Genomic DNA, 15692 nt, shown 5'->3' on the forward strand with positions numbered 1-15692 from the left:
CCCCCACCCCCCTCAGGCCAACACAGTCTCGAGGGACTGAAAGGGTTTCACTTCCGCCTGGCTGCAGGAACCACAAGTCCCAGACTAGGTAGGAATTGGAATAATTACAGTCAAAATACACCCAGATGCTCTCACACACCCAGACGCGCGCGCATCCCTGGGCCATAGGGCGCACGTGAGCCCACGCCCCGCGCACCCAGCCGTGCCGCTCTCCAGAGCATCCTCAGCAGCTGCCACAGTAGCAGCCTCCTCCTCCTCCCTCTCTTCCTCCTGCCATCGCTGCCGCCGTCGTTGCTGTGTCTCCTATCCCCTCTCGTCCCCCTTCCTCCCCCAGTTCCTGCTCCTCCTCCCTTCCCTGGCTCCTCCTGCCCGGCGGCGAAGGGCAGAACCCTAGGCAGCGTCTCCCCTGCACTCGGGCCGCGAAGAGGCTGGAACAGGTCTGTGGTGGGGACGCTTTGTTGCGGGCTGCGGGAGTGCTGGTGGCTCCAAGATCCTCTGGGAAGGCACAGGACGGACAGGGAGGTAGATTATTTCTCAGTTTTCGGTCTCGCTTTATGACTAGAGGGCAACAGGGTGAGGAATCTACTCAGTCTCTTGCCAGTTCGCGGTGTCTATAGCTGTATGGCGAGAGAGCACTACAGCTGCCCAGACTTCTGCCCCCGCCCACCCCCAAAGCCTTTCTTTGCCCCCCCCCCCCCCCCCGTATCCACTTCCCTGGGCTGATCTTTCTCTTGTTCTGAGAGCTCTTGGATGGAGGCGGGGAGAGATGGCTGGAGTCGATGCAGTGGGGCCCCTAGGTGTACGGGGCTTTGTTACACACAACAAAAACCAGTCCTTAGTACTTCCAGCTCCAGGCTAGGCTGCAGTCTGCTGGCGGTGTGTGGTGTGGGCCGGGCAGACTAAGGGAGTGAGAAAATGTGAAGGGGCACTCCCGTGTGTGACTGGGCACACAGGAATGCAGTGCTATGTGCTTGGGAGGTGGTGCAGTTTTTGTGTGGGATTCAGTGAGTGTGAGTTTGATTGTGGGGGGTGGGGGTGGGGTGGGGGTGGGGTACGCGTGCGCACGCCCGCCTTCGGGCTGGGAAACTCTTGGCATTAAATGTCCTTGGGTCTCATCCCATGCCAAGCCAGACTGCAGTAACACTCAAGTGTATCAGGTCCAACCTGTTCTGCCCATATTCAAAAGGTAATGATGGTTTCAAAGTGATGGAAATCCCCTCACCTAGGGTTGTTGATTAGGACTTTCTGGATATGGGATTTCCATCCAGGTTGACTTAGCCCTACCGGATATCGTTGTTTCCCTAGAGATGCCCAACTTTCTTAGTCGGTTTCCTTTTCTCAGCCAATGAGGATCCAAAGCTCTTACCGTGATCCCTGCAGTGCTTTCCCCCATCTCCCTTTAGTGGATCCTCATGTCTTCCTTACTGCAGTGATGTTAGTGGTGTGCTAGGATTTAGCTGTAGGTTTGGAGAAAGGGGATCATACTAGATGTACACATGTATTAGTCATGAATTTGCTTTAGAGGTGCTTTTTTCTTGAGTCATGAGGTGTAAACTGGTATGGTCGTTTTTTTTAATCAAAGAAAGAAGAGATCAATGAAAATGAATAAAATTGCTAAGCCTTCTCTTTGACATTTTTATTTATTTTAATAAAGCATTGCTCTTCAGGGTCCAAAGGTGTACAGTTAAAGATAGGAATCATCAGTCAAACAACTGACATTTATTTAACACTTGCTATGTACCAATAGTAACGTTAGGTATTGGAAGTATAGAAATGAATAAAACATCATTCAGTCTCAGGAAGTGCACAAGTCTGGTAGGCAAAATAAGAATGTACACAGACAATTATTGTAGAGTATGACAGGGGATAGGCAAGGTACTCTGGGAGCCTGGAGGAGGAATGCTTTGCTGGTGTGTGGGGAGAGGGTTATGATCAAGACAAGCTTCATGCGGAGGTGACATTTGAGTGAATCTGGAAGAATGGGATCACCAGGTGGCTAAGTGGGAAATGGCATCCTAAGTTGAAGGAACAGCATGAATAAAAGCAGAGAGGCCATAGCTTAGTCTTCAGACGTGTTACTGTCAAATTCCAACAAACTCATAATGAGTCTCCCTGTAGTGCTATGGTGGTTAATGGTGCATCCAAAAGGAGACAGTTTTGAAGACTGATAAGGATCAGAACATATCCCCATTTTTAGAAATATCTGGCTCATTTATCAATATTAGTGTATCTTGCTTTAAGCGAATCTGATATATGTAAATGTGGATTTACAAGGCAAAAGAACTAGATGGAGAGTATTTGCATTGCAGGATTTGTTGCTTTAGAAAAATATTCATAATCAGATCATCTTAAATAACAGTCTCCTTCTGAACTTTAGAGTGAATCTTTTCACCAAATTCTTTTTAAATGGAATTTTCCATGTAGCCTTCAGATGAATAGAGAGAAATAAGCCTGCATTACATTTACTTTTGGCACAGAAAGCTACCCATTTGAATGCAGGCATTTTCCTTTTGCTGTGGACATTTAATAAATGTTAAAAGAAAACAAGAAACTGGTTGTAATAAATATGAAATCCACTGGCTGTGATCTTTTGTCATTTAAATTGTATGTAAAATACAAGTTAATCTGGACAGAGTCTTCAGGGTCTGTGTGTTTCAGGTACTTTTAGTAGTGTCACTGGTAATTAATGACTGCACAAGATTTCAGTGTTATATGTTATTTTTAAAATGGATATAAAATGACTATTCTAATGTTAATACAAATAGCCAGAACAGGGACACATTCCAAGTCTCCTGTTTTGTTGTATTATACTGAACATAGCTGATGAATGACTCTGAGATGTGGACTCTGAGGGTTTGAACCAGCATCCTGAGCACTTCCCCCTATAACTGAAGACCAAAAATAGCCCTGGGTTCTATTTGAAAGAAATGCCAACAGAAGTGGGTGGGCCAATGCCCTGTTGCAGAGGAGATGATGGCCTGAGGTCCTTTGGGCTCATTGAGGTTCTTTGTTCACTGGCTGATAATACCAGAAGGTATCAGGCACTATCACTAGGAAACATCCCCCATGGGGCTTGGGCTCAAATGAGATTGATCTGTCTGCTGTGCAGATTCTCAGCAGTCTAGTGAGTAGACCAGTGCTTCCCTATGTGGGTTCCAAAGAAGACTTGTTCCACAGGATGTTAGGAAATTTTAAACACACACACACACACACACACATTTTTAAGGGTTTTGTGGTCAAGTTAACTTTGAGAACTTCTTGCTTAAACAAAAACAGGGCTTCCAAAAAACTTTGCTGGGCTAATGCATATTGTGACTCTCTAGGCAAAGAGAATGCACAGCATTTTCAAGATGTATTTGCCCACAGACCCTAGGGTTCCAACAAATGTTTGGCTGGGCTGGTGTTGCCAGCAACATACTTTGGGCAGTGCTGGGCAAGAAGATTCCCTGCTGAGTTCGGGGGCTTTTGTTTTCTTAGTGGGTAAATTTGGATGACTTGCTTCACCCCTCTAAGCTTTCTTTCCCCCAGGTGTGAAATGAGGTTGATAATAATCATTGCTCTCACTGACTGTGATGGTGTGATGACAACTAAGATAATATCTCTGCAAGTATTTTGAGCTCCTTACAAGAAAGACTCTATATAAACTCAAGGTTATTTTGAAAGGAAAGTGAAGAATAGAATTAAGACAATTATCCTGATAATTCAGGCCCAAATCCTGTTTTCTGCTGAGTTATTGGGCAAGTTCCCCCAGTTCTCTGCTCTGCTTTGATTGGAAAGATCTATCCTCATTCAACCTTGGGTGACTCAGTTCTCTGGGCTTATTTCCTTTCATCACATCCTGAAAATTTCAGTGTGGCCTTTGATTTCCTGGTCTAGATGTATCATCAGTACAGCCTCAAGAAAAATCCCGTCAATCTGAACGCAGCCAGCTGACCAGAGAGCTGAGAGCCCTGGAAGTGGGAATTAAGTTTAGTTGGAAAGTTGCTTTTATTCTTCAGACTCATTATGTTTCAGAAGTAATTTTAAAGGGTCATCCTGGAAGCTAGCTGCTGCAGGGTTCATCTCTATTGACCCCAAGGCCAACCTGGGCTGGAGTCCAGTTTGCAGGAGAGGCTTCTTGGGCACAGTTGCAAGGGTCCACTTTGCCAGTGGGGGGGGGGGGGTTGTGCCCTTCTTTAAGGAAATTTGAAGACAAAGGAAGTAACACTCACATGATATTAACTCTTTCTGATTCCCTTGACTCCTCACTACTCCTTTCACTTCTTTTCTTTACATGCTCCCTTGTTCTGGAGAGCCTAGTGAAGTGAAGAAGCCTGTCCGAGTTGGGGAGATTCATAGAAAGGTAGATCTGCAAGTGCTTTTAGAAGTTCATCTGATCCAAACCTTCTGCTTGGGTGAAGAAAGTGAGGAACAGAGAAGTGAAGTGAATTATAAGATCATATAGTTACTACATGACAAAACAGAAGTAATAATGAAGGCTAAAACTCAGATCTCCTGCCTCCCAGCATTCTTTCTATTAGACTTAGTTGCCTTCTATGTAATTGAGGGGAGCATGGGCTTGGCTTGCTCAGTGGGACTTGGAGGTCACATCAAGGCCTGAGCTGTGTGGGCTCTCGTGGCAGCTTTAGCAGAGGAACAGGTTTCCAATGGAGCCCTAAAATGCCATGCCGCTTCTCTTTATTCCTCTCTGCTCCTCTTGAGTGCATGGTTGTCTGACTCTTTGAGCCAAGCAGTCAGCTGGAAATCTGAGGACTGAGCATTCTGCTCTAGATTATAAGTGAGTGATTCAATTGTCCCAGTCTCTCTACCTTTCTGGTTGCTAACCTTTTGGGGGGCCAAAGATCTTGAAAATCCAGTGAAAGCTACTGATGCACTCCCCTGAGAAGGGCTCATATTCAGTAACATGTGCATGTAATTTAAGGGCTGTCTATGTCCAGGGCTACTTCTCTGCTTGATGTTGGTGTTGGTACAGAGCCTAGGGTCCACTTGGAGCTGATCCCTAGATAGTAAACGTTTCCAGAGGTGAAATTGTGAACCTTAACTTTTGGGAATTGGAAATACTGGGATGGGCCTAGTGCCAGATTGATTGGGGGTGGGGGGAGGGGAGTTGGGTGGAATTTCTTTAAAACAGAAGAATGGGATCAAATCCTGAACTTGAGCTAAAAAAGAAAAAGACTTGAAATGAGCTAACCACTTGCCTTCCCCACAACCTTATGAAAGAGAGGGAGGGAAAAAGGAGATATGGCAGGAAGAATAGTGGGAGGTTTTGGGGGTGGGGGGGAGGTATTCTAGAAAGGGTGTCAATCGGGCCATAATTGCATGAAATGAAAACTCTTCCAAAAGAATGTGCCAACCCTTCCACTTCTTTCCAGTAGTTTTAAACTTAGTTCAAGTTCTAAATAGGAAAAGCTCATGGCTTTGGGTTTTCGAAATTGTCTGAGCCCCTTGTCCTTGAAGAGGATATCTTTAGAGGCTGGGAATGGGGAGTTGACATTTTGGGGGTGTGGTGCAGTTTGCCTCACTTCCTGTTTAAAACAAAGCATTTTTATCATAAAAATAATACATGCGGAGGCGGGGCAAGATGACGGACTGGTGAGCTGTATGTTTTAGTTACTCCTCCAGGAAAGTAGGTAGAAAGCCAGGAACTGCGTGGACTGGACACCACAGAAAAATCAGACTTTGGGCATACTTCATACAACACTCATGAAAATGTGGAACTGCTGAGATCAGCGAAATGTGTAAGTTTTTGTGGCCAGGGGACCCGCACCCCTCCCTGCCAGGCTCAGTCCCGTGGGAGGAGGGGCTGTCAGCGCCGGGAAGGAGAAGGGAGAACTGCAGTGGCAGCTCTTATCGGAAACTCATTCTACTGATCCAAACTCCAACCATAGATAGACTGAGACCAGACACCAGAGAATCTGAGAGCAGCCAGCCCAGCAGAGAGGAGACACGCATAGAAAAAAACAGCACGAAAAACTCCAAAATAAAAGCGGAGGATTTTTGGAGTTCTGGTGAACATAGAAAGGGGAAGGGCAGAGCTCAGGCCCTCAGGCTCATATGCAAATCCCGAAGAAAAGCTGATCTCTCTGCCCTGTGGACCTTTCCTTAATGGCCCTAATTGCTTTGTCTCTTAGCATTTCAATAACCCATTAGATCTGTGAGGAGGGCCTTTTTTTTTTTTTTAATCCTTTTTTCTTTTTCTAAAACAATTACTCTAAGAAGCCCAATACAGAAAGCTTCAAAGACTTGCAATTTGGGCAGGTCAAGACAAGAGCAGAACTAAGAGAGCTCTGAGACAAAAGGCAATAATCCAGTGGCTGAGAAAATTCACTAAACACCACAACTTCCCAAGAAAAGGGGGGTGTCCGCTCACAGCCATCATCCTGGTGGACAGGAAACACTCCTGACCATCGCCAGCCCCATAGCCCAGAGCCGCCCCAGACAACCCAGTGTGACGGAAGTGCTTCAAATAACAGGCACACACCACAAAACTGGGCATGGACATTAGCCTTCCCTGCATCCTCAGCTGATTGTCCCAGAGTTGGGAAGGTGGAGCAGTGTGAATTAACAAAGCCCCATTCAGCCATCAGTTCAGCAGACTGGGAGCCTCCCTACACAGCCCAGCAGCCCAAAACCACCCTGGGGGGACAGCACTCACCTGTGACATAGAACAGTCATCCCTCAACAGAGGACCAGGGGGTGCACGGCCTGGAAGAGGGGCCCACTTGCAAGTCTCAGGAGCCATACGCCAATACCAAGGACTTGTGGGTCAGTGGCAGAGACAAACTGTGGCAGGACTGAACTGAAGGATTATACTATTGCAGCAGCTTTAAAACTCCAGGATCACTGGGGAGATTTGATTGTTAGAGCCACCCCCCTCCCTGACTGCCCAGAAACACGCCCCGTATACAGGGCGCGCAACACCAACTACACACGCAAGCTTGGTACACCAATTGGACCCCACAAGACTCACTCCCCCACTCACCAAAAAGGCAAAGCAGGGGAGAACTGGCTTGTGGAGAGCAGGTGGCTCGTGGACGCCACCTGCTGGTTAGTTAGAGAAAGTGTACTCCACGAAGCTGTAGATCTGATAAATTAGAGATAAGGACTTCAATTGGTCTACAAATCCTAAAAGAACCCTATCAAGTTCAGCAAATGCCACGAGGCCAAAAAACAGAAAATTATAAAGCATATGAAAAAACCAGACAATATGGATAACCCAAGCCCAAGCACCCAAATCAAAAGACCAGAAGAGACACAGCACCTAGAGCAGCTACTCAAAGAACTAAAGATGAACAATGAGACCATAGTACGGGATACAAAGGATATCAAGAAGACCCTAGAAGAGCATAAAGAAGACATTGCAAGACTAACTAAAAAAATGGATGATCTTATGGAAATTAAAGAAACTGTTGACCAAATTAAAAAGATTCTGGACACTCATAGTACAAGACTAGAGGAAGTTGAACAACGAATCAGTGACCTGGAAGATGACAGAATGGAAAATGAAAGGATAAAAGAAAGAATGGGGAAAAAAACTGAAAAAATCGAAACGGACCTCAGGGACATGATAGATAATATGAAACGTCCAAATATAAGACTCATTGGTGTTCCAGAAGGAGAAGAAAAGGGTAAAGGTCTAGGAAGAGTATTCAAAGAAATTGTTGGGGAAAACTTCCCAAATCTTCTAAACAACATAAATACACAAATCATAAATGCTCAGCGAACTACAAATAGAATAAATCCAAATAAACCCACCCCGAGACACATTCTGATCACACTGTCAAACACAGAAGAGAAGGAGCAAGTTCTGAAAGCAGCAAGAGAAAAGCAATTCACCACATACAAAGGAAACAGCATAAGACTAAGTAGTGACTACTCAGCAGCCACCATGGAGGCGAGAAGGCAGTGGCATGATATATTTAAAATTCTGAGAGAGAAAAATTTCCAACCAAGAATTCTTTATCCAGCAAAGCTCTCCTTCAAATTTGAGGGAGAGCTTAAATTTTTCACAGACAAACAAATGCTGAGAGAATTTGCTAACAAGAGACCTGCCCTACTGGAGATACTAAAGGGAGCCCTACAGACAGAGAAACAAAGACAGGACAGAGAGACTTGGAGAAAGGTTCAGTACTAAAGAGATTCGGTATGGGTACAATAAAGGATATTAATAGAGAGAGGGGAAAAATATATATGACAAAAATAAACCAAAGGATAAGATGGCTGATTCAAGAAATGCCTTCACGGTTATAAAGTTGAATGTAAATGGATTAAACTCCCCAATTAAAAGATATAGATTCGCAGAATGGATCAAAAAAAATGAACCATCAATATGTTGCATACAAGAGACTCATCTTAGACACAGGGACTCAAAGAAATTGAAAGTGAAAGGATGGAAAAAAATATTTCATGCAAGCTACAGCCAAAAGAAAGCAGGTGTAGCAATATTAATCTCAGATAAAATAGACTTCAAATGCAGGGATGTTTTGAGAGACAAAGAAGGCCACTACATACTAATAAAAGGGGCAATTCAACAAGAAGAAATAACAATCATAAATGTCTGTGCACCCAATCAAGGTGCCGCAAAACACATGAGAGAAACACTGGCAAAACTAAAGGAAGCAATTGATGTTTCCACAATAATTGTGGGAGACTTCAACACATCACTCTCTCCTATAGATAGATCAACCAGACAGAAGACCAATAAGGAAATTGAAAACCTAAACAATCTGATAAATGAATTCGATTTAACAGACATATACAGAACATTACATCCCAAATCACCAGGATACACATACTTCTCTAGTGCTCACGGAACTTTCTCCAGAATAGATCATATGCTGGGACATAAAACAAGCCTCAATAAATTTAAAAAGATTGAAATTATTCAAAGCACATTCTCTGACCACAATGGAATACAATTAGAAGTCAATAACCATCAGAGACTTAGAAAATTCACAAATACCTGGAGGTTAAACAACACACTCCTAAACAATCAGTGGGTTAAAGAAGAAATAGCAAGAGAAATTGCTAAATATATAGAGACGAATGAAAATGAGAACACAACATACCAAAACCTATGGGATGCAGCAAAAGCAGTGCTGAGGGGGAAATTTATAGCACTAAATGCATATATTAAAAAGGAAGAAAGAGCCAAAATCAAAGAACTAATGGATCAACTGAAGAAGCTGGAAAATGAACAGCAAACCAATCCTAAACCAAGTAGAAGAAAAGAAATAACAAGGATTAAAGCAGAAATAAATGACATAGAGAACAAAAAAACAATAGAGAGGATAAATATCACCAAAAGTTGGTTCTTTGAGAAGATCAACAAGATTGACAAGCCCCTAGCTAGACTGACAAAATCAAAAAGAGAGAAGACCCATATAAACAAAATAATGAATGAAAAAGGTGACATAACTGCAGATCCTGAAGAAATTAAAAAAATTATAAGAGGATACTATGAACAACTGTATGGCAACAAACTGGATAATGTAGAGGAAATGGACAATTTCCTGGAAACATATGAACAACCTAGACTGACCAGAGAAGAAATAGAAGACCTCAACCAACCCATCAGAAGCAAAGAGATCCAATCAGTCATCAAAAATCTTCCCACAAATAAATGCCCAGGGCCAGATGGCTTCACAGGGGAATTCTACCAAACTTTCCAGAAAGAACTGACACCAATCTTACTCAAACTATTTCAAAACATTGAAGAAAATGGAACACTACCTAACTCATTTTATGAAGCTAACATCAATCTAATACCAAAACCAGGCAAAGATGCTACAAAAAAGGAAAACTACCGGCCAATCTCCCTAATGAATATAGATGCAAAAATCCTCAACAAAATACTTGCAAATCGAATCCAAAGACACATTAAAAAAATCATACACCATGACCAAGTGGGGTTCATTCCAGGCATGCAAGGACGGTTCAACAAAAGAAAATCAATCAATGTATTACAACACATTAAAAACTCGAAAGGGAAAAATCAAATGATCATCTCAATAGATGCTGAAAAAGCATTTGACAAAATCCAACATCCGTTTTTGATAAAAACACTTCAAAAGGTAGGAATTGAAGGAAACTTCCTCAATATGATAAAGAGCATATATGAAAAACCCACAGCCAGCATAGTACTCAATGGTGAGAGACTGAAAGCCTTCCCTTTAAGATCAGGAACAAGACAAGGATGCCCACTGTCACCACTGTTATTCAACATTGTGCTGGAAGTGCTAGCCAGGGCAATCCGGCAAGACAAAGAAATAAAAGGCATCCAAATTGGAAAAGAAGAAGTAAAACTGTCATTGTTTGCAGATGATATGATCTTATACCTAGAAAACCCTGAGAAATCGACGATACAGCTACTAGAGCTAATAAACAAATTTAGCAAAGTAGCGGGATACAAGGTTAATGCACATAAGTCAGTAATGTTTCTATATGCTAGAAATGAACAAACTGAAGAGACACTCAAGAAAAAGATACCATTTTCAATAGCAACTAAAAAAATCAAGTACCTAGGAATAAACTTAACCAAAGATGTAAAAGACCTATACAAAGAAAACTACATAACTCTACTAAAAGAAATAGTAGGGGACCTTAAAAGATGGAAAAATTTTCCATGTTCATGGATAGGAAGGCTAAATGTCATTAAGATGTCAATTCTACCCAACCTCATCTACAGATTCAATGCAATCCCAATCAGAATTCCAACAACCTACTTTGCAGACTTGGAAAAGCTAGTTATCAAATTTATTTGGAAAGGGAAGATGCCTCGAATTGCTAAAGACACTCTAAAAAAGAAAAACGAAGTGGGAGGACTTACACTCCCTGACTTTGAAGCTTATTATAAAGCCACAGTTGCCAAAACAGCATGGTACTGGCACAAAGATAGACATATAGATCAATGGAATCGAATTGAGAATTCAGAGATAGACCCTCAGATCTATGGCCAACTGATCTTTGATAAGGCCCCCAAAGTCACTGAACTGAGTCATAATGGTCTTTTCAACAAATGGGGCTGGGAGAGTTGGATATCCATTTCCAAAAGAATGAAAGAGGACCCCTACCTCACCCCCTACACAAAAATTAACTCAAAATGGACCAAAGATCTCAATATAAAAGAAAGTACCATAAAACTCCTAGAAGATAATGTAGGAAAACATCTTCAAGACCTTGTATTAGGCGGCCACTTCCTAGACTTTACACCCAAAGCACAAGCAACAAAAGAAAAAATAGATAAATGGGAACTCCTCAAGCTTAGAAGTTTCTGCACCTCAAAGGAATTTCTCAAAAACGTAAAGAGGCAGCCAACTCAATGGGAAAAAATTTTTGGAAACCATGTATCTGACAAAAGACTTATATCTTGCATATATAAAGAAATCCTACAACTCAATGACAATAGTACAGACAGCCCAATTATACAATGGGCAAAAGATATGAAAAGACAGTTCTCTGAAGAGGAAATACAAATGGCCAAGAAACACATGAAAAAATGTTCAGCTTCACTAGCTATTAGAGAGATGCAAATTAAGACCACAATGAGATACCATCTAACACCGATTAGAGTGGCTGCCATTAAACAAACAGGAAACCAGAAATGCTGGAGGGGATGTGGAGAAATTGGAACTCTTATTCATTGTTGGTGGGACTGTATAATGGTTCAGCCACTCTGGAAGTCAGTCTGGCAGTTCCTTAGAAAACTAGATATAGAGTTACCATTCGATCCAGCGATTGCACTTCTCGGCATATACCCGGAAGATCGGAAAGCAGTGACACGAACAGATATCTGCACGCCAATGTTCATAGCAGCATTATTCACAATTGCCAAGAGATGGAAACAACCCAAATGTCCTTCAACAGATGAGTGGATAAATAAAATGTGGTATATACACATGATGGAATACTACGCGGCAGTAAGAAGGAACGATCTTGTGAAACATATGACAACATGGATGAACCTTGAAGCCATAATGCTGAGTGAAATAAGCCAGGCACAAAAAGAGAAATATTATATGCTACCACTAATGTGAACTTTGAAAAATGTAAAACAAATGGTTTATAATGTAGAATGTAGGGGAACTAGCGATAGAGAGCAATTAAGGAAGGGGGAACAATAATCCAAGAAGAACAGATAAGCTATTTAACGTTCTGGGGATGCCCAGGAATGACTATGGGCTGTTAATTCCTGATGGATATAGTAGGAACAAGTTCACAGAAATGTTGTTGTATCAGGTAACTTTCTTGGGGTAAAGTAGGAACAGGTTGGAAGTAAAGCAGTTATCTTAGGTTAGTTGTCTTTTTCTTACTCCCTTGTTATGGTTTCTTTGAAATGTTCTTTTATTGTATTTTTTTTTTTTTTTCATACAGTTGATTTAAAAAAGAAAAAAAAGTTTAAAAAAAAAAAAAGGGAAAAAAAATATGTAGTGCCCCCTTGAGGAGCCTGTGGAGAATGCAGGAGTATTGGCCTACCCCACCTCGATGGTTGCTAACCTGACCACAGACATAGGGGACTGGTGGTTTGATGGGTTGAGCCCTCTACCATAGGTTTTACCCTTGGGAAGACGGTTGCTGTAAAGGAGAGGCTAGGCCTCCCTATATTTGTGCCTAAGAGCCTCCTCCCGAATGCCTCTTTGTTGCTCAGATGTGGCCCTCTCTCTCTAGCTAAGCCAGCTTGAAAGGTGAAATCACTGCCCTCCCCTCTACGTGGGATCAGACAGCCAGGGGAGTGAATCTCCCTGGCAACGTGGAATATGACTCCCGGGGAGGAATGTAGACCCGGCATCGTGGGACGGAGAACATCTTCTTGACCAAAAGGGGGATGTGAAAGGAAATGAAATAAGCTTCAGTGGCAGAGAGATTCCAAAAGGAGCCGAGAGGTCACTCTGGTGCGCACTCTTATGCACACTTTAGACAACCCTTTTTAGGTTCTAAAGAATTGGGGTAGCTGGTGGTGGATACCTGAAACTATCAAACTACAACCCAGAACCCATGAATCTCAAAGACAGTTGTATAAAAATGTAGCTTATGAGGGGTGACAATGGGATTGGGAAAGCCATAAGGACCACACTCCACTTTGTCTAGTTTATGGATGGATGAGTAGAAAAATAGGGGAAGGAAACAAACAAACAGACAAAGGTACCCAGTGTTCTTTTTTACTTTAATTGTTCTTTTTCATTTTAATTATTATTCTTGTTATTTTTGTGTGTGTGCTAATGAAGGTGTCAGGGATTGATTTAGGTGATGAATGTACAACTATGTAATGGTACTGTGAACAATCGAATGTACGATTTGTTTTGTATGACTGCGTGGTATGTGAATATACCTCAATAAAATGAAGATTAAAAAAAATAATACATGCTTAATCTTGTAGAAAATAAAGAGAACTTGAAGTAGAATTCTTTGGCTTCTCAAACATTAACCCCTCACCACGTTTACAGTTTGGTATAAATCATTTTGTATATTTTTCTATGACTATCCATTTAAGTATTCATGAGCATAAAATAATCAAAGTTGTAACCAATTTTCCACATACTGTTTTACCACATGCTTTTCACCAAACTATGTGTTTTGGAGGGCTTTTCCTGACAGTGTACATTTAGCTGCTTCATTCTTTTTGACAGCTGCATAGTATTCCATGAGATGGTTGTGGCATGCTTTGTTTAATCCAAACTTTATAGATAAATTTTACATCATTTCCAATTTTTTTCCACTTTAAATATTGCTGCAGCATACCTCCCTGTCCATGCATATCTGCTTACTAGAGTGAGTGTTTCTGTAGCATAAATTCACAGTAGTGCAATTGCTGGTTCAAAGAACTTGGTTTGCACATCTTTGATTTTAATACAGCTTGCCAAATTGCCCTCCAGAAAGGGTGTAGCAATTAATAAACCCACCAACAACGGCCACTTCTCCACACTCTTCTTCACAAATTTCAGATATTACTGATCTTTTTAATGTTTGACAATGTGATCACTGAAAAAACATCTTTTTCTTTGCCTTTCTTTGATTCCTAGTGAGGTTGAATATCTTTTCATATGTTTATTGACCATCTGTATTTCTTCTCTGTAGCCATGTCATAGACTGTCTGTTTTTCTATTTGAGTTGTTCTTTTTCGTTTTGATAACCAGGATCTCTTTCTATGTTTTGGATAGTAACTATTTAACTGTTATTTATATGTGTATGCAAACACATTATCAGGTTTTTTGTTTGTCTTTTAACTTTGATTTTGTTGTCTTTTGCCATTCATAGTTGTCAATCTAGTCCTTTATGGGTACTCAAACAATGCCAAAATGAATATTCCTACACTACATTATATGCATTTAGCTCATTATTTCTTTAAGATAAATTCCCAGGACTGGAGTTGTTCAGTTATTATTTCCTAGACATTGCCAAATTGCTCTCTAAAATGTCTCTACCAACTTATACTCCAAACACAGTGTATAAAATTACCCTGTGCCCTTCTTATTTATATCTTCTGATAATTCAGGTTTTGGTTCTTAAATAAAGTGCTAGGCAGGAATTCATATTTTATGCCGTGAAAGGCTTAGAGTAGAAATCCCTAAGTGCACACGGAACATATGTAGTACATGTTTCACATTCAATTATTTAGGAAAACATGCTTATTAATTTATTTCCAACTAGAACTGTGTCAAAAGCATTTTCCAACATTAGGTCCCTCTAAATTCACTGTGAAATGAATGGCCATTTAGGTCATCTCTGTCGGCAGGAGCTGCAAGAGCAGGTAATGACCAGCAAACTTTAGAGATCTACCTTGTAAGACACTTGGAAAAAACCTGCTGCTTCGTCTTCACTGACCACTGAGGATTTTCCAGAGGCTGAGTGCTGAGTAGGAATCAGGTTCTCTACAACTTGGCTTCCTGCAAAGAGGACAAGGTTGAGGCCCTCCCATGAGAAGTTATTCTAACAGAAATAAACAGTGATGTCACCCTCTGCAAAGGGAATATTGGCAAATGGGTACAGGTGTAGCTTTCCCTTCACTCCATCTGGGCTTGCTTCATCTTTTATCTCTTTTCTGCCAACATCCAAATACAGTCACGGAGATTTTCAGTGTATGTTTTATGCCAAGGGAAGGGTCTATGAATTAGGACAAAGTGAAAATCAGAATGGTCGTTTGTGTGGCTTGAGAACCATCTTGTGTCTGCAAAGTGACACCAGCAACCTTAAAATCTCTTGGGTGTGGCAGAGCAGTGGGGGGAGCATAAAAGAGTGGCAACAGTTGTTGCTCACCCATTTTACAGATGGCAAAGATACATCTGGAAAGGAGAAATGCTCTTACACATGGACATTGCTGTAGAACGTGCCTGGTTTATCCCCTAACCCTTGCTTGCTAGAAATTTGACAATTTCTCTTCTCAAGGGATGGACATAAGGCGGCTTAAAAGTGCTGCTTCCTAATTTGATAGATTTAAGAATACCCTTTGTATTCACTCATTTTTCACTTTACCTAGTGAAGTACTTACACCAGCCACCCTTGGGATGATTTTGAGCTGAGAGAAGTTGGGTGCATTATTGTTCCCGAAGGAATAATTTGGATTATTTGACCATTGACAGTTATGAGTTGTGGTTTCCCACTTACCTCAAAGTCTTGCTATTTGGCAAATGGCTTTAGATCCTGTCTAATATTTGGATTTTTACCCTTTTAAGGGTTTGAACTAGAGTAAGGGTAGT

At 41.6% G+C, this 15692-nt stretch overlaps 1 protein-coding gene across 2 annotated transcripts in view; it reads left to right on the forward strand.

Annotated features, from left to right (window-relative positions):
- The first annotated feature begins 206 nt into the window (after window positions 1-206).
- PAK3 (p21 (RAC1) activated kinase 3) overlaps window positions 207-15692 on the forward strand; it is a 316820-nt gene continuing 301334 nt past the window's right edge. Inside the window, exon 1 of one of the 2 annotated variants that reach the window (XM_037821668.1) lies at window positions 207-437. The gene's annotated coding sequence lies outside the window, so the exon portion shown is untranslated. Of the gene's footprint in view, window positions 523-15692 lie in introns of both variants that reach the window. The other variant, XM_037821667.1, reaches the window with a different exon arrangement.

The sequence above is a fragment of the Choloepus didactylus genome, chromosome X, assembly GCF_015220235.1.
Source record: "Choloepus didactylus isolate mChoDid1 chromosome X, mChoDid1.pri, whole genome shotgun sequence".
NCBI lineage: Eukaryota > Metazoa > Chordata > Mammalia > Pilosa > Megalonychidae > Choloepus > Choloepus didactylus.